We start from the raw sequence: 13,232 nt of genomic DNA, 5'->3' as shown, positions 1-13,232 counted from the left end.
GAACAAAGACCTCGACTGGTCATTTTCTTTCTCCTTTCAAAAGATTTTTTTTAAAGATCCACACATTCACAACGCCATTAAGATCAAGAGCTCAATTACGAGAGAGAAGGAAATGCAGACTAATTCGCCGACAACTCTGCCCGATAACACTCAACTACCTTTGCAGAGATAACTGTACAGTCTGGCCTTAATTTGCACTCTCGATTCCTTTTGAAGGGCTAGGCCGTTAAGGAGGTGCATGGGCACAATGTTCTGCATTGCCACCCTCAGAACTGCCCGTATGGGTGGTCCCGGAATGAACCCTTCGATGCTCGTCTTGCTGGTGCCTTCAGTTGACGGGGTGGAGCAGGCCATGGCTCAATGTAGGCTGGGAATAAGGTGTTGGTGGAAAAGACAAAACAATGGATTACATCTTCACCTACACTCTGCAGGTTGTTTTTTCCTTTCATCAAAATCAACACGACATCTTATGATAGTAACTGACTAACCGGTGTAATCACGGAGATCGATCAGAACAAACAAAAGTGGAAAAATAATGGCTGCTGTAATTGCAGAAGCCATCTCGAAGGTGACAGAGGCCTTAATAAGTATGGCAGGGCTTCCAATTGTTGTAGCCTTTATAACGACACGAGATGAGACGCACAATATAATGGGTAAAGGGAATGTGTGAGCCTGCAGTTTAGCAATGAAGCATGTCGACACAGGCTGATTCGACTTTAAAGATATTGAGGTGTCTTGGAGAAAGGAACTGCTAACAAACCTTGCGCTGCTTTGAAGGGAAAAGCAGACAGCTCTTCTGACGCCCTTGAAAATCTAGCCGAATGGGCCATACACACAAAACAAAGAGTATACCGCATTTAAATCTCTCAGTCGGGTAGTTGCCAGCGTATACTTACACGTGTTGTGGGCCTCCCACTGATTGAAAGGCTCAAAGGTGATGGCCTCACTGTCCTCCATCTCAAAGTCATAAAGGCTTGCCGCACTGTGGGCAGGTATGGTGGTAGAAATATGCAGCGGGTTTGTAAAGGCTCGGGAAGGAAGAATGATGATCATGGGGTGTAAGAGGGCATAGGGTGGTCACTGTGTCCTTATATAAACAGTAATAACACGAGAGGTAAGCAAAATAAGGTGAGAATTAAACAACGTACCCCACTCAAATTTCACAATAAGCTCTTGTGAGTCAATAGATTTCTACTAATGAGGACCACTTCTTCAATGTACCTTCAAGGCCATTTTGAATGTATCCATTTGGCCTATTATTCAGCTGCTATCAGACCTGGGACCCTGATTTTGACTCAGAAAACAATTAAAGCTCTGCTTGAGCCAAGTTCATGCAGGAGGATGTTTAAGACCGCAAAGTAAACTACATTTGCTCCATTGTTGCCAAACAAACGACTGACATATGCACAAGAGAATTGTGGAATTCGAAACATTTTGTAATTTAGCATGGTTACAATCAAACAGGGAAGGCAGGTTAGTCTAGAAGTATGCACACTGGCCTCTGGGCTGTGTAGCCTGGGTTTGAATCCCGACACAGCTATAAACTGTCACCGTAGTGTTTGGCAAGCAGGGCAAGGCATCAATGTGTGCGCCGTCCATTGGATGGAAGTCAAGTTGGGGAACCCACCTGCTAACATATTGGTTGTTGGTGAACATTATTGATCACACGGTGTCCTTTGCGAAGAAGTAGGCGAGTTGGCGTTGGCACCCTGAACAAATTATAAATTCCTGCCCTAACTCTCTAGCCAACCCGCACTTCGCAAGAATGGAGAGTATGCCAATACCCTCAACATGAGTTGAGAGAGGCCTTCACCTGCAGTGGAGTGAAAAAACATGATGGTGATGGTGATAATGAAGAATTTTAAAGGATTTTATAGTACTGGTTAGGTGAGAAATATACGTGTATACATTGTGGCACGTTACAAAAACACTAGTAAAAGAAAATCACAATGATTAATGGTCTTCTTGAAAATTTGCAAATATTTTAAAATCCTTTTAAGAAAAAGACAAACAATAAATGAACACGCAGTTTTGTTAGATGTTTTCGCTTCACCTAATATGACTATTAATTAATATACAGGCTATTGAAGGAAATGTGAAGCTAGCTTGGCAAGCTGTCCTGGAAAACAGATCAATGGTGTTTTTGCAACAAAAGCGATGGGTGCTGCTGTCTGTGCTCCACTGGAGGTCCAGTGACACCAGTAGGGTGTGGCAAGGAATAGTCAAACAGATCAACGATCACATTGAGACAAGTGCACTTTACCATAGGCCCTAGATTCATTCGAGAGGCACAGCAGTTTTACTCATTAATATGTGAGAGGTTAATGCCACCAGAGATACTTCATATTGTCTTCCATTGGGTACCGAAAGGATACATAAGCACTTGGACGCAGGAGGAGGCCATCTAACCCATCAAGCCTGTACTGCATCAACATCACATGAATTCAATCTAACAGTTTATCAACCTAAGTTTCCTGGGGAGGGGGTGTAAGAATGTGGATGAGAATAGTGGTGCAAGCACATATTTCACCAGGGTGATGTAAATAAAAAACTATATATATATAGTTATAACGCTCCTTCCGGTCGGTATTAGCTAGGGTCATTGGTCAAAGTAGTCCCAAATACCTACTTACCAACCCGACCGTAAAGCAGGGAAATAACTCCCGCTCGAACCACGGATATGTTGGTAAATGCCGAGCGGTTAGCAATCCGTGATCCGAACTATTAGCAAAGACTAAACCCGATTCTGAGCGGTTCCTAATCGTGCCACAGGTACTCAATTGAAAGAAAGGACGGATGCGATCGGATTAGGGAAAACCAAGAAAGAACAAGGTCATTTATTTACAAACCAAAAAGAAGAGGAAAGGAAAGAATGTACAGGAAGAAGAAGAAGAAGCAGGACACAGGGCAGGCTTAACTACAGTCTTAACTTACGAACCCAGACAAACATACACACTCACACGGGGATTGTAGCTGGTAGGGTGGAAGGTCCAGGTAGATGGTCCAGGCTCCAGTCGACTCCATCCAGGCTCCGGTCCCACAGGCGAAATCCGGCAGGCAGCTCTGCGTATCGTTGGACGCGAGCGGACCTTACATATAGCAGGGGGACTGGGATGCTTCAGCGTACTTAATAAATGAATGGCTCTGCCAAACGCACCCTTTTCAAGGTTCTCTTATAACGCCAGCGAGTGAGTCCTTTCGCAATGTGCGCTCCTGGATCAGTCCCGTTACAGGGGGTTCTTCTGCGCAGTACCACAGAAAGCAGTCCTTCAATAAAGCACCTTTCCCAATAGTCCCTTTTCATGAGCGCCGCTGAATGAGTCCTTTATGATCAGACGTCTCCGTGCAGTCCTGTGAAAGGGCTTTTCATTCGCGCTTTTATAACACGCGCCAAGATTACTCCGCGCTCCACAAAGGCCACGCCCGTCGGTGATCTTCCCTCAGCCCTGGTTGGCTGGTGGGGGCTTACCGGCCACGCCTTTGACGGCTGGTTGATGGGCCACACCTTGTTCCTGGCGTTCCGCCCCCTTTTTCCTCGGGCCGACCGCATGGTTAATGGCGGCGCTAAGGCAGCGAACGCTGCTGGCAAGGCGCGTAATGGCGGCGCTTGGAGAGGGAGGTCGCCAAATGGACGGAATGGATTGGGGACCTACTCTTATTGAATTGATGCAACGCAGATTCAACTATTGCAAACACGGCCTTATCTGAAACACATAATAATGAAATAACTGGAATTTCTAAGGTGGCCTACGTGTTGCTGTGGCCTAACTAGGGGTGCAACCTTTAACCTTTAATGTCATATTTACAAGTGATTATTTATTTACAAAAGTGTGGGTGCTAAAACTGCAACAATATATATATATATATATATATATATATATATATATATATATATACAGACTTGGCATTTAATATGGATTATTATTTTTTTCTTGACTTGGGTTTACTTTCTGAACTCGGTATATCAATCTGGTGAGTTTCTTTTACGCTTCGGTGATTTCTTTGTTAAAAGAACCATGTCACTGGTTGTCTGTCGCAGCAAGAAGTCAATAACAGGATTATATCACAGGTGGCGTGACAAAATGTACGGACAGGTACATTTGACGATAGGCTTCACAATCGGGTATATAAGGGTTGTTGCGTTCTGTATTAGTGGAAAACAACTGCTGCACGTCTACAAAAGTTATTGCCGCTTCCCCTGGAGATGGTCCGTCAACTCGACAATGCTGTTTGTCATTTAGTGGTGGCTTTACGAAATTCCGGAATAAAACAGCATGCTATAGCTCGGCAGTATGGCATCACTCAAGGTCAGGTGTCAAAGATCCTTAAACGAAATGCTCAGAGGGGTGTCCCTACTCCAATACCGAGGCCAGGACATCCCCGCAGAACCACAAGGAGGGATGATCGCCAGCTGCACCGGTTTGTCCGCAATGGCCGTACCAAGTCAGCTAATCGGCTTAGGGCTGAGTGGCAGCAACTGACAAATGTGCCTGTATCCAGAAGGCTAGTCAACCAGCGACTGGTTCAAGCAGGATATTGTGCCAGGCGTCCCTTGAGAAAGCCACGTCTGACCAGACAACACTGCCAGCGCCGATTGCAGTGGGCCAGAGAGCACCGTCAATGGCAGCCAGGACACTGGCATCACGTGATCTTCAGTGACGAGTCTAGATTTCTGGTCTATCGTCAAGATGGCCACGTCCGAGTGCGCAGACAAGTGCATGAAGCCTACAACGAAGATTGTATAGTGCCAAGAGTCCAAGCTGGAGGTGGTGGGGTGACCGTTTGGGCTGCTTTTCATGCAGGGGGCAAAACTGACCCGGTTGTTCTGAATGGAAACCTGAACCAGTTCAAGCACAGGGCCATTCTGGAAGAAACATTGCTTCCATTTGTTCGTGCAGCCTTTCGATGAAACTTTGTCTTCCAAGATGACAATGCACAGCCTCATCGGGCTCGCATGATCCAACACTTTCTTGCTGACCATGGTGGAGAGCATATGTAGTGGCCTGCCATGTCCCCGGATATGAATCCGATAGAGAACTAGTGGGCAGAATTAATGCGTCAAATCGACAACTTGGACCAGCAGCCTGCCTCTGTGCGTGAATTGCAGCAGACCATTGTAACTGCATGGCAAGCGATTCCTGTCCAAACCTTGGCAAATCTCGTGAACAGCATGCCTCAACGTGTACGTGCTCTCCTGAATGCTCGTGGGGGTTACACGAAGTACTGAACTGTAATTTTACTGTCCGTAATCCCAGTCGTAATTTAACTTTTGTTTTTGTTAAAAAAGAAATTTGCCTAATGTGCAAAATAAAAAGATACCTCTGGAAAACGCACAGAAGTTTAACACAGTACTGTCTGTGAATTGAGTTCGATATCAGTTCACATCACTTTCAAGGATCAATTTATTTGCTTCGAAATGTCAAATGTGGTTTTTGTTTCTTTTAAAGGTCACATTAACAAAATCTAGAATAATTTCAACATAATTCCAATGAACTTTTGGTTAAGTCATCTTGAAAAGTAAGTTCACCCCCACAAAAATAATATTCCATATTAAATGCCAAGTCTGTATATATATATACATATATATATAAATATATATATATGTATGTAAGTTCAAAACACACCTGGTCACAAGTGTGCCGCACGGACCGGGTCCTCAGTCGAGGTCATCAGCATCATCCTGTTTTGGCCCTTCAACCTCGATAGGATCAGCTAAGGTGGGCCAGCAGGGGCACATCCACATCCATATGCAGCAACTACACCTGAATGCGTACATACCCCCACCCCCAGCCAGTGCGAACGCAGACTACAACAACAACAACAACAACAACAACAACAACAACAACAACAACAACAACAACAACAACAACAACAACAACAACAACAACAACAACAACAACAACACCTCCGCATCCAGAATCCACAGCACCAAAAAAAAAACACGCCCACCTTTATACCCGTCACCACTCACCAAAAAAACACACCAGATCATTCATACACACACATACACACCCATACACACACACACACACACACACACACACATACACACACACACACAACACCAACCAACCAACCACCTACCCTTACAACATACACCACTCAACATACAAAAACACACACTCGTGCAAAAATTAATTCATGCAAAAAACACACACCCTCACCCACTCACTCATACACACAAAATAAAAAATAATAATAGTAACAAAAAAGAAAAAGAAAAAAGAAAAGAAAAAAACACAACCAACCTACACCATTCGACGTCCCTCCATAAACTTCCGCCATATCCAAAATGAGCCTTCCAAGGCAACGTGGGCCACCTTGTCACACATCCTCCTTCTTTCTGTCCCACACACTCCCAGCCGAGCAAGAAATGCAGAAAAGGAATTGCCAATATACCCTCTGCACCCCACCTCAAATGGCTGACACGAAACTCGCCAACCCTTCTCCCGGCACTCTGCCTCCACCTCACTGTACTTTACTCTCTTCCTCTCGTGCACCTCCTCCATATTCTCTTCCCAAGGTACCGACAATTCCCCTAAGATGACCTGTCTTGTTTCACCTGACCAAATGACAATGTCAGGCCGCAACCTTGTCACACAGATCTCTTCTGGGAATACCAATTGTGGCTTTTGGTCTGCCACCACCTGCCAATCACAAGCATCTGACAGCCCTCTTGCTTTCCACCTCCTCCTCTTTCCAGCTCTTACCACTTGGCCCTCTTTGACAAACCACACCTCTCCCCCATCAGTCTCCTTCTCCACTCTTCTTTCGCTCGACCTCAGCACCTCTTGTTGCACCATCTGCACCACCACCGCCAGCACCTGATCATGTCGCCACCTGTATTGTCCTGCTGCCAATGCGACTGAACATGCACTCAGTGTATGCTGCACCGTTCCCACACCTCCACACAAATAACATCTCTCCTCCTGCAACAACCCCCACAATCTCAAGTTTACTGGTGACGGAAGCACATCATACGTTGCCCGCAACAGGAAATTCAACAATATTGGCTCCATCCTCCAAATCTCTTGCCACTTCAATATCCTCATCCGCACACCTTCCTACTTAGTCCAAGCACCTTGCTGTGCCTGACCGACTGCTTTCACATATCTCCCCTCCTCTTCCTTTCTTCTCACCTCCCTCTCAACCATCTTCCTCCTCTCTTTCACCGATGCCTTTCCCCATCGCTCATGCTTCATCCACCCCAAGCCAACCTTCCCATGCTGTACCATCCCCATGACCTCCTCCTGTTGCAACCGCTCCTCCATCTCGTCCACCTCTGCTCTTGCATTCCACTTCCGACTTCCCTTCTTCTCTGGGAGAGCATTCTTTACCACTGCATCACTTGAATCCCGCAACATCATGAACTCCCGCACCCTCACCACCTTAAACTCCTCGGTTAATGATGTCAAGGGAAACTGGAGTTTCCCACCCTGACCATCAAAGGCAATGTTCGTCAAACAGCGTGGCACTCCCAACCACCTCCTCACAAACCCGCTCACCACAACCTCCATACTCTCCACATGCCCAATTGCAATATCATACATCATCAATGGCCACAATACTCGTGGCATCAATCCATACTTCAAACACCATACCTTCAACTTACCTGGCAAACCACATCCATCAATCCTCTTCAAACCTCTCAAAAGCTTGTTTCTGACCTCCTCCACTCTTCCCACATCATTCAACTCCACTGTATACCATCTTCCCAAACTCGTCACAGGGGCCTCTACCAATGATGGAACCAGCTCCCCTCCCAGCTCAAACCTGTGCATGTTATCCACCACTCCTCGCCTCACGACCACACTCCTCGACTTTCTTGCTTTAAATCACATTCTTGCCCACCGCATCAACCTTTCCAGTCGTCCCAGTACCTCTATGCTGCATCAGCAGACTGTTGGACAACTGTCAGGTCATCCATGAAAGCAAACATTGCTGGCAACCTCTGACCAGGGGCTAGCTCCACTTCTTTCCCATGTCCACTCACCGCACGTATCAACAACTCCATAACCAGCACAAACAAAATATGGGAGATGGTACATCCCATCGGGATCCCCACTTCCAACTTCTGCCACTCTGTTACATAGGACTGTGTCGCAAACCGCATCCAAAACTGATCATAATATGCCATCAAAAAATCCCTAAATCTCCGTGGCACCCAAAATAAATCCATGGCATACCTGATCAAGGCATGTGGCACTGACCCATATGCATTCTCCAAATCCAGCCATACCACCGCCACATTCTTCCTTTGCCTCTTTGCCTCCTGTAACACTTCCCAGATCATTGCCGAGTGTTCAATGCATCCTGGTAATCCTGGTATTCCTGCCTTCTGCACAGAACCATCTACAAAACCATTCCCTCTGATGAAGCCTGAGAGCCGTGCCGCAAAGACACTCATCAATATCTTCCCATCTACATCGAGCAATGATATTGGTCTAAACTGCTCCAGTGTCACAGCCTCCTCCTGCTTTGGAATATAACCTCCTTCCGCCCTAGTTCATTGACTGTTTCTACAGACTTGGCATTTAATATGGAATATTTTTTTTGTGGGGGTGAACTTACTTTTCAAGATGACTTAGAACCAAAAGTTCATTGGAATTACGTTGAAATTATTGTAGATTCTGTTAATGTGACCTTTAAAAGAAACAAAAACCACATTTGACATTTCGAAACCAATAAATTGATACTTGAAAGTGATGTCAACTGATATCGAACTCAATTCATGGACAGTACTGTGTTAAACTTCTGTACGTTTTCCAGAAGTATCTCTTTATTTTGCACATTAGCCCAATTTTTTTTTAACAAGAACAAAAGCTAAATTATGACTGGGATTACGGACAGTAAAATTACAGTTCAGTACTTCGTGTAACCCCCACGAGCATTCAGGAGAGCACATACACGTTGAGGCATGCTGTTCACGAGATTTGCCAAGGTTTGGACAGGAATCGCTTGCCATGCAGTGACAATAGCCTGCTGCAATTCACGCACAGTTGTCGGCTGCTGGTCCAAGTGGTCGATTTGATGCGTTAATTCTGCCCACAAGTTCTCTCTCGGATTCATATCTGGGGACATGGCAGGCCACTCCATATGCTCTACACTACAGTCAGCAAGAAAGTGTTGGATCATGCGAGCACGATGAGGCCGTGCATTGTCATCTTGGAAGACAAAGTTTCCTCGAAAGGCTGCACGAGCAAATGGAAGCAATGTTTCTTCCAGAATGGCCCTGTACTTGAACTGGTTCAGGTTTCCATTCAGAACAACCAGGTCAGTTTTGCCCCCTGCATGAAAAGCAGCCCAAACGGTCACCCCACCACCTCCAGCTTGGACTCTTGGCACTATACAATCTTTGTTGTAGGCTTCATGCACTTGTCTGCGGACTCGGACGCGGCCATCTTGACGATAGACCAGAAATCTAGACTCGTCACTGAAGATCACGTGATTCCAGTGTCCTGGCTGCCATTGACGGTGTTCTCTGGCCCACTGCAATCGGCGCTGGCGGTGTTGTCTGGTCAGGCATGGCTTTCTCAGGGAACGCCTGGCACGATAGCCTGCTTGAACCAGTCGTTGGTTGACTAGCCTTCTGGATACAGGCACATTTGTCAGTTGCTGCCACTCAGCTCTAAGCTGATCAGCTGACTTGGGACGGCCATTGCAGACTAACCGGTGCAGCTGGCGATCATCCCTCCTTGTGGTTCTGTGGGGACGACCTGGCCTCGGTATTGGAGTAGGGACACCCCTCTGAGCATTTCGTTTCAGGATCTTTGTCACCTGACCTTGAGTGATGCCATACTGCTGAGCAATAGCACGCTGTTTCATGCCGTAATTTCGTAAAGCCACCACTCCATGACAAACAGCATTGTCGAGTTGACGGACCATCTCCAGAGGAAGCGGCAATAACTTTTGGAGATGTGCAGCAGTTGTTTTCCACTAATACAGAACGCAACAACCCTTGTATACCCGACTGTGAAGCCAATCATCAAATGCACCTGTCCGTACATTTTGCCACGCCACCTGTGATATAATCCTGTTGTTGAATTCTTGCTGCGACAGACAATCAGTGACATGGTTCTTTTAACAAATAAATCACCAAAGTGTAAAAGAAACTCACCAGGTTGATATACTGAGTTAAGAAAGTAAACCCAAGTCAAGGAAAAAAAATATTCCATATTAAATGCCAAGTCTGTATATACATATATATATATATATATATATATATATATATATATATATATATATATATATACAGTGAAACCTTGACTTACGAGTTTAATTCGTTCTGTGACCGAGCTCGTAACTCAATTTGCTCGTTTCTCAAATTAAATTTCCCCATTAAAATGCATTGAAATGCTATTAATCCGTTCCAGCCCGCCAAAAACCACACCAATTTTTTTTTAAATATACAGTATATATAAAAATATCTCGCGCTTTATATTTCACCTGTATGCAGCATACAAGTTGGCAGGATGGCCTGGACTGGAGGTACGCACACTTGACTCTAAACTGTCCAGCCTGGGTTTGAATCCCGACCCAGCTATAACCTGTCATGTCGGTGTTTCACAGGCAGGGTGATTCATCAATGTGTGTACCGCTAAACTGGGCGCCCCGTTTGCGTCCCATTAGTTGTTGGATGTTAAGGATCTCACCGTGTCTTCCACAAAGAGAAGGCGAGCTATCGCCGGCACTCTGAACAAGTTGTGGCCTGGCATGCTCTTCTCCTCTGCCGTTATATACGTCCTCCTCGGCATCTTTTTCCAGAAGAGCCCTGTCTCGTCACAGTTGAAGATTTGCTGGGGGATGTATCGTTCGGCTTCTATCAGTTCGGCAAAAGTTATAATAAAATCTTCAGCTGCCTTCACATCCGAGCTTGCTGCCTCACAATGCCTGACGACGGAGTGAATGCCGGTCCTCTTCTTAAAATTATCAAACCATCCCCGACTGGCTTTGAATGACTCTTCCGATGCCTCGTCCGTTGATGTTCCCGCCGTCTGCTGCACCAAATCCCCGTAAATGTCTCGTGCCTTCTCACACATGATGCTCTCGGTCACGGTATCTCCTGCGAGCTGCTTCTCCGTCAACCACACAAACAACAACTTCTCCATCTCTTCATGGATAGAGGTCCGGAGCTTTGAAATAATCGTAATGCCCTTGGCTGGCATTATAGCCTTTATCGACTCCTTCTGCTTCAAAATCGTACATATCGTAGAAGTACTACGATCGTACTGCCTCGCCAAATCGACAACACGCACACCTCGCTCATGTTTTTCGACGATTGCGCGTTTTATATCCAAGCACATCATCCTCTTCTTCTTCTCATTACTGCCCTTGGCACTCAATTTCTTAGGACCCATGGTTAAAACTAAGAAATTTTCCAAAAATAACCAAAATGCGAAAACAAAGCAGCAGCGATATACGGCAGAGATGCTTGCACGGCAAGATAACCACGTGACCGGAACCCACCTGGTGGCGGGTGGCGTAAGCTCGTAACTCAGATCTCGGCTCGCATCTCAAAGCAAAAAACCGCCCGAGCGACGGCTCGTATCTCGGAAAACTCGTAAGTTGGTGCACTCGTAAGTCAAGGTTTCACTGTATATATATATATATATATATATATATATATATATATATATATATATATATTATATAAAATTACATATATAAAATTATTATTATATAAAATTAATTAAATTATTATTAATTATTATATAAAATTATTAATTATATATAAAATATATATTGTTACATTTGTGGGGGTACCAATGAAATACCTCAGGGCCAGGTAGGATTGTATAGGGTAGTGTGCTCCGAATGCCACGACGAAGAAGAAGCACCTCCATGTAACTAAGTAGGGAATCCGTTAGGCCGGATGTCGTGTGAGGTCATATGTTTATCTCCATGGCGATGGGTGGAGCTATGTTAATTAGTTAGGGTATAAGAATAATTCCCTGCATGTAAATCGCTTCTGTGGTTTTTTCCCCTTGTTCCTTTTGACACACACCACACCAGCCATGCACTCCACACCTAAAATAAACCCCATAACAAGCGACCGGATTCAGACATATCGCAACACCAAGCAGGCAGGACCGTGGGGCCCCACCCCGAGAGGTGATGATTGGTCGGGGTGATGGACTGCCACAATGGACTCTTTGATTGGAGCACGCGTGGACGTCATCAGATGACGTTCGAGACTGGGGAACAAAAAGGCTGAGGCCCACCATTTTTGCTCCTCTTGGTCCGGGGTTTGACGACAAGCAGTCACATTTTCTCTCTCTCTTTGTGTCCCGAGTTAAAGTGAATATACACATTTTTCTTTCTCTTGGTACTAGCTGCATGGTGGGTGGTCGCAGTTTGTGCTCCTCTTCTCTTCCTCGCTATTGGTCCTGACATTGGTGGTTGTAGCTCGTGGACTCGCTCTTGGTTTGTAGCTTTGTGACGGCTGTGTGCCATGGCGAGTGAGCCAGCGAGACTGCCGTGCTTTGTGGAGCGGACGACGAGAGGGGAGCTTGGGCCTGAGAGCTGCACATCGGTGGCTGGGGTGAACGGACTTCACGCCAAGGCATGTGTTTTCCCGCGCACGGACTTGGGGACCCGTTTGAGGGCCGACGGGGTTTGAGGGCTGCTCAAAGCAGAGTACACACCACACAAACACATTTCTTTTTCACTTTTATTTTCCCCTTGTGTTGTATACAAGTCTGTATGGGGGCGCCCCAATTTAGGAATTTAGATTTACCGTGCATTTCCTGTCCCTGGCATTATTTTCATAAAACCTGTTTATTTGTTGCATTTTAATTCGGTGTCGGTCTTGCTTAATTATCGTGGGTCGGGGACGCTCCAGTGGAAACCGTGCAGGTAAGCTTCGTCACCCTCCGCTCCCGTGCATGTAAAGAAGAGCTGCCATTGGTTGATTGAACGCCTCGGAGTTTAAACTTGATCGGCCACCTGTCACCTTGGGGGATCTTAAATCACCCTGGTGAACGCGACAATATATATAGAGTCACGTGAAAAAGTAAGTACACCCCATGTAAAGTTTTGACTTTCTCAACAAATTTCAACATACAGCTATTTGATCTTCATTTCAACAATATTGACAGATAAAGGTGATTTAATATAACAAATATCATGAAACATTTACATTTTGTAGTCCATTGTATAATTTAAATAAACATAAATGCAAATTTCGCATGTGGAAAAAGTAAGTACACCCTTGGCTCTAATAGGTGGTATTG

At 45.5% G+C, this 13,232-nt stretch overlaps 1 long non-coding RNA gene across 1 annotated transcript in view; it reads right to left on the bottom strand.

Annotated features, from left to right (window-relative positions):
• Positions 1–319: 319 nt before the first annotated feature.
• Positions 320–13,232, bottom strand: part of LOC137421863 (uncharacterized) — an 80,196-nt gene continuing 67,283 nt past the window's right edge. The window contains exons 2-3 of the long non-coding RNA XR_010983416.1: positions 897–982; positions 320–367 (exon numbers count right to left, since the gene is read on the bottom strand). This is a non-coding gene — a long non-coding RNA (uncharacterized LOC137421863). The remainder of the gene's footprint in view (positions 368–896; positions 983–13,232) is intronic.

This window comes from Myxine glutinosa, chromosome 2 (genome assembly GCF_964187855.1).
Source record: "Myxine glutinosa chromosome 2, kmMyxGlut1.1, whole genome shotgun sequence".
Classification (NCBI taxonomy): Eukaryota; Metazoa; Chordata; class Myxini; order Myxiniformes; family Myxinidae; genus Myxine; species Myxine glutinosa.
This window is presented reverse-complemented; position numbering and strand designations above follow the sequence as displayed.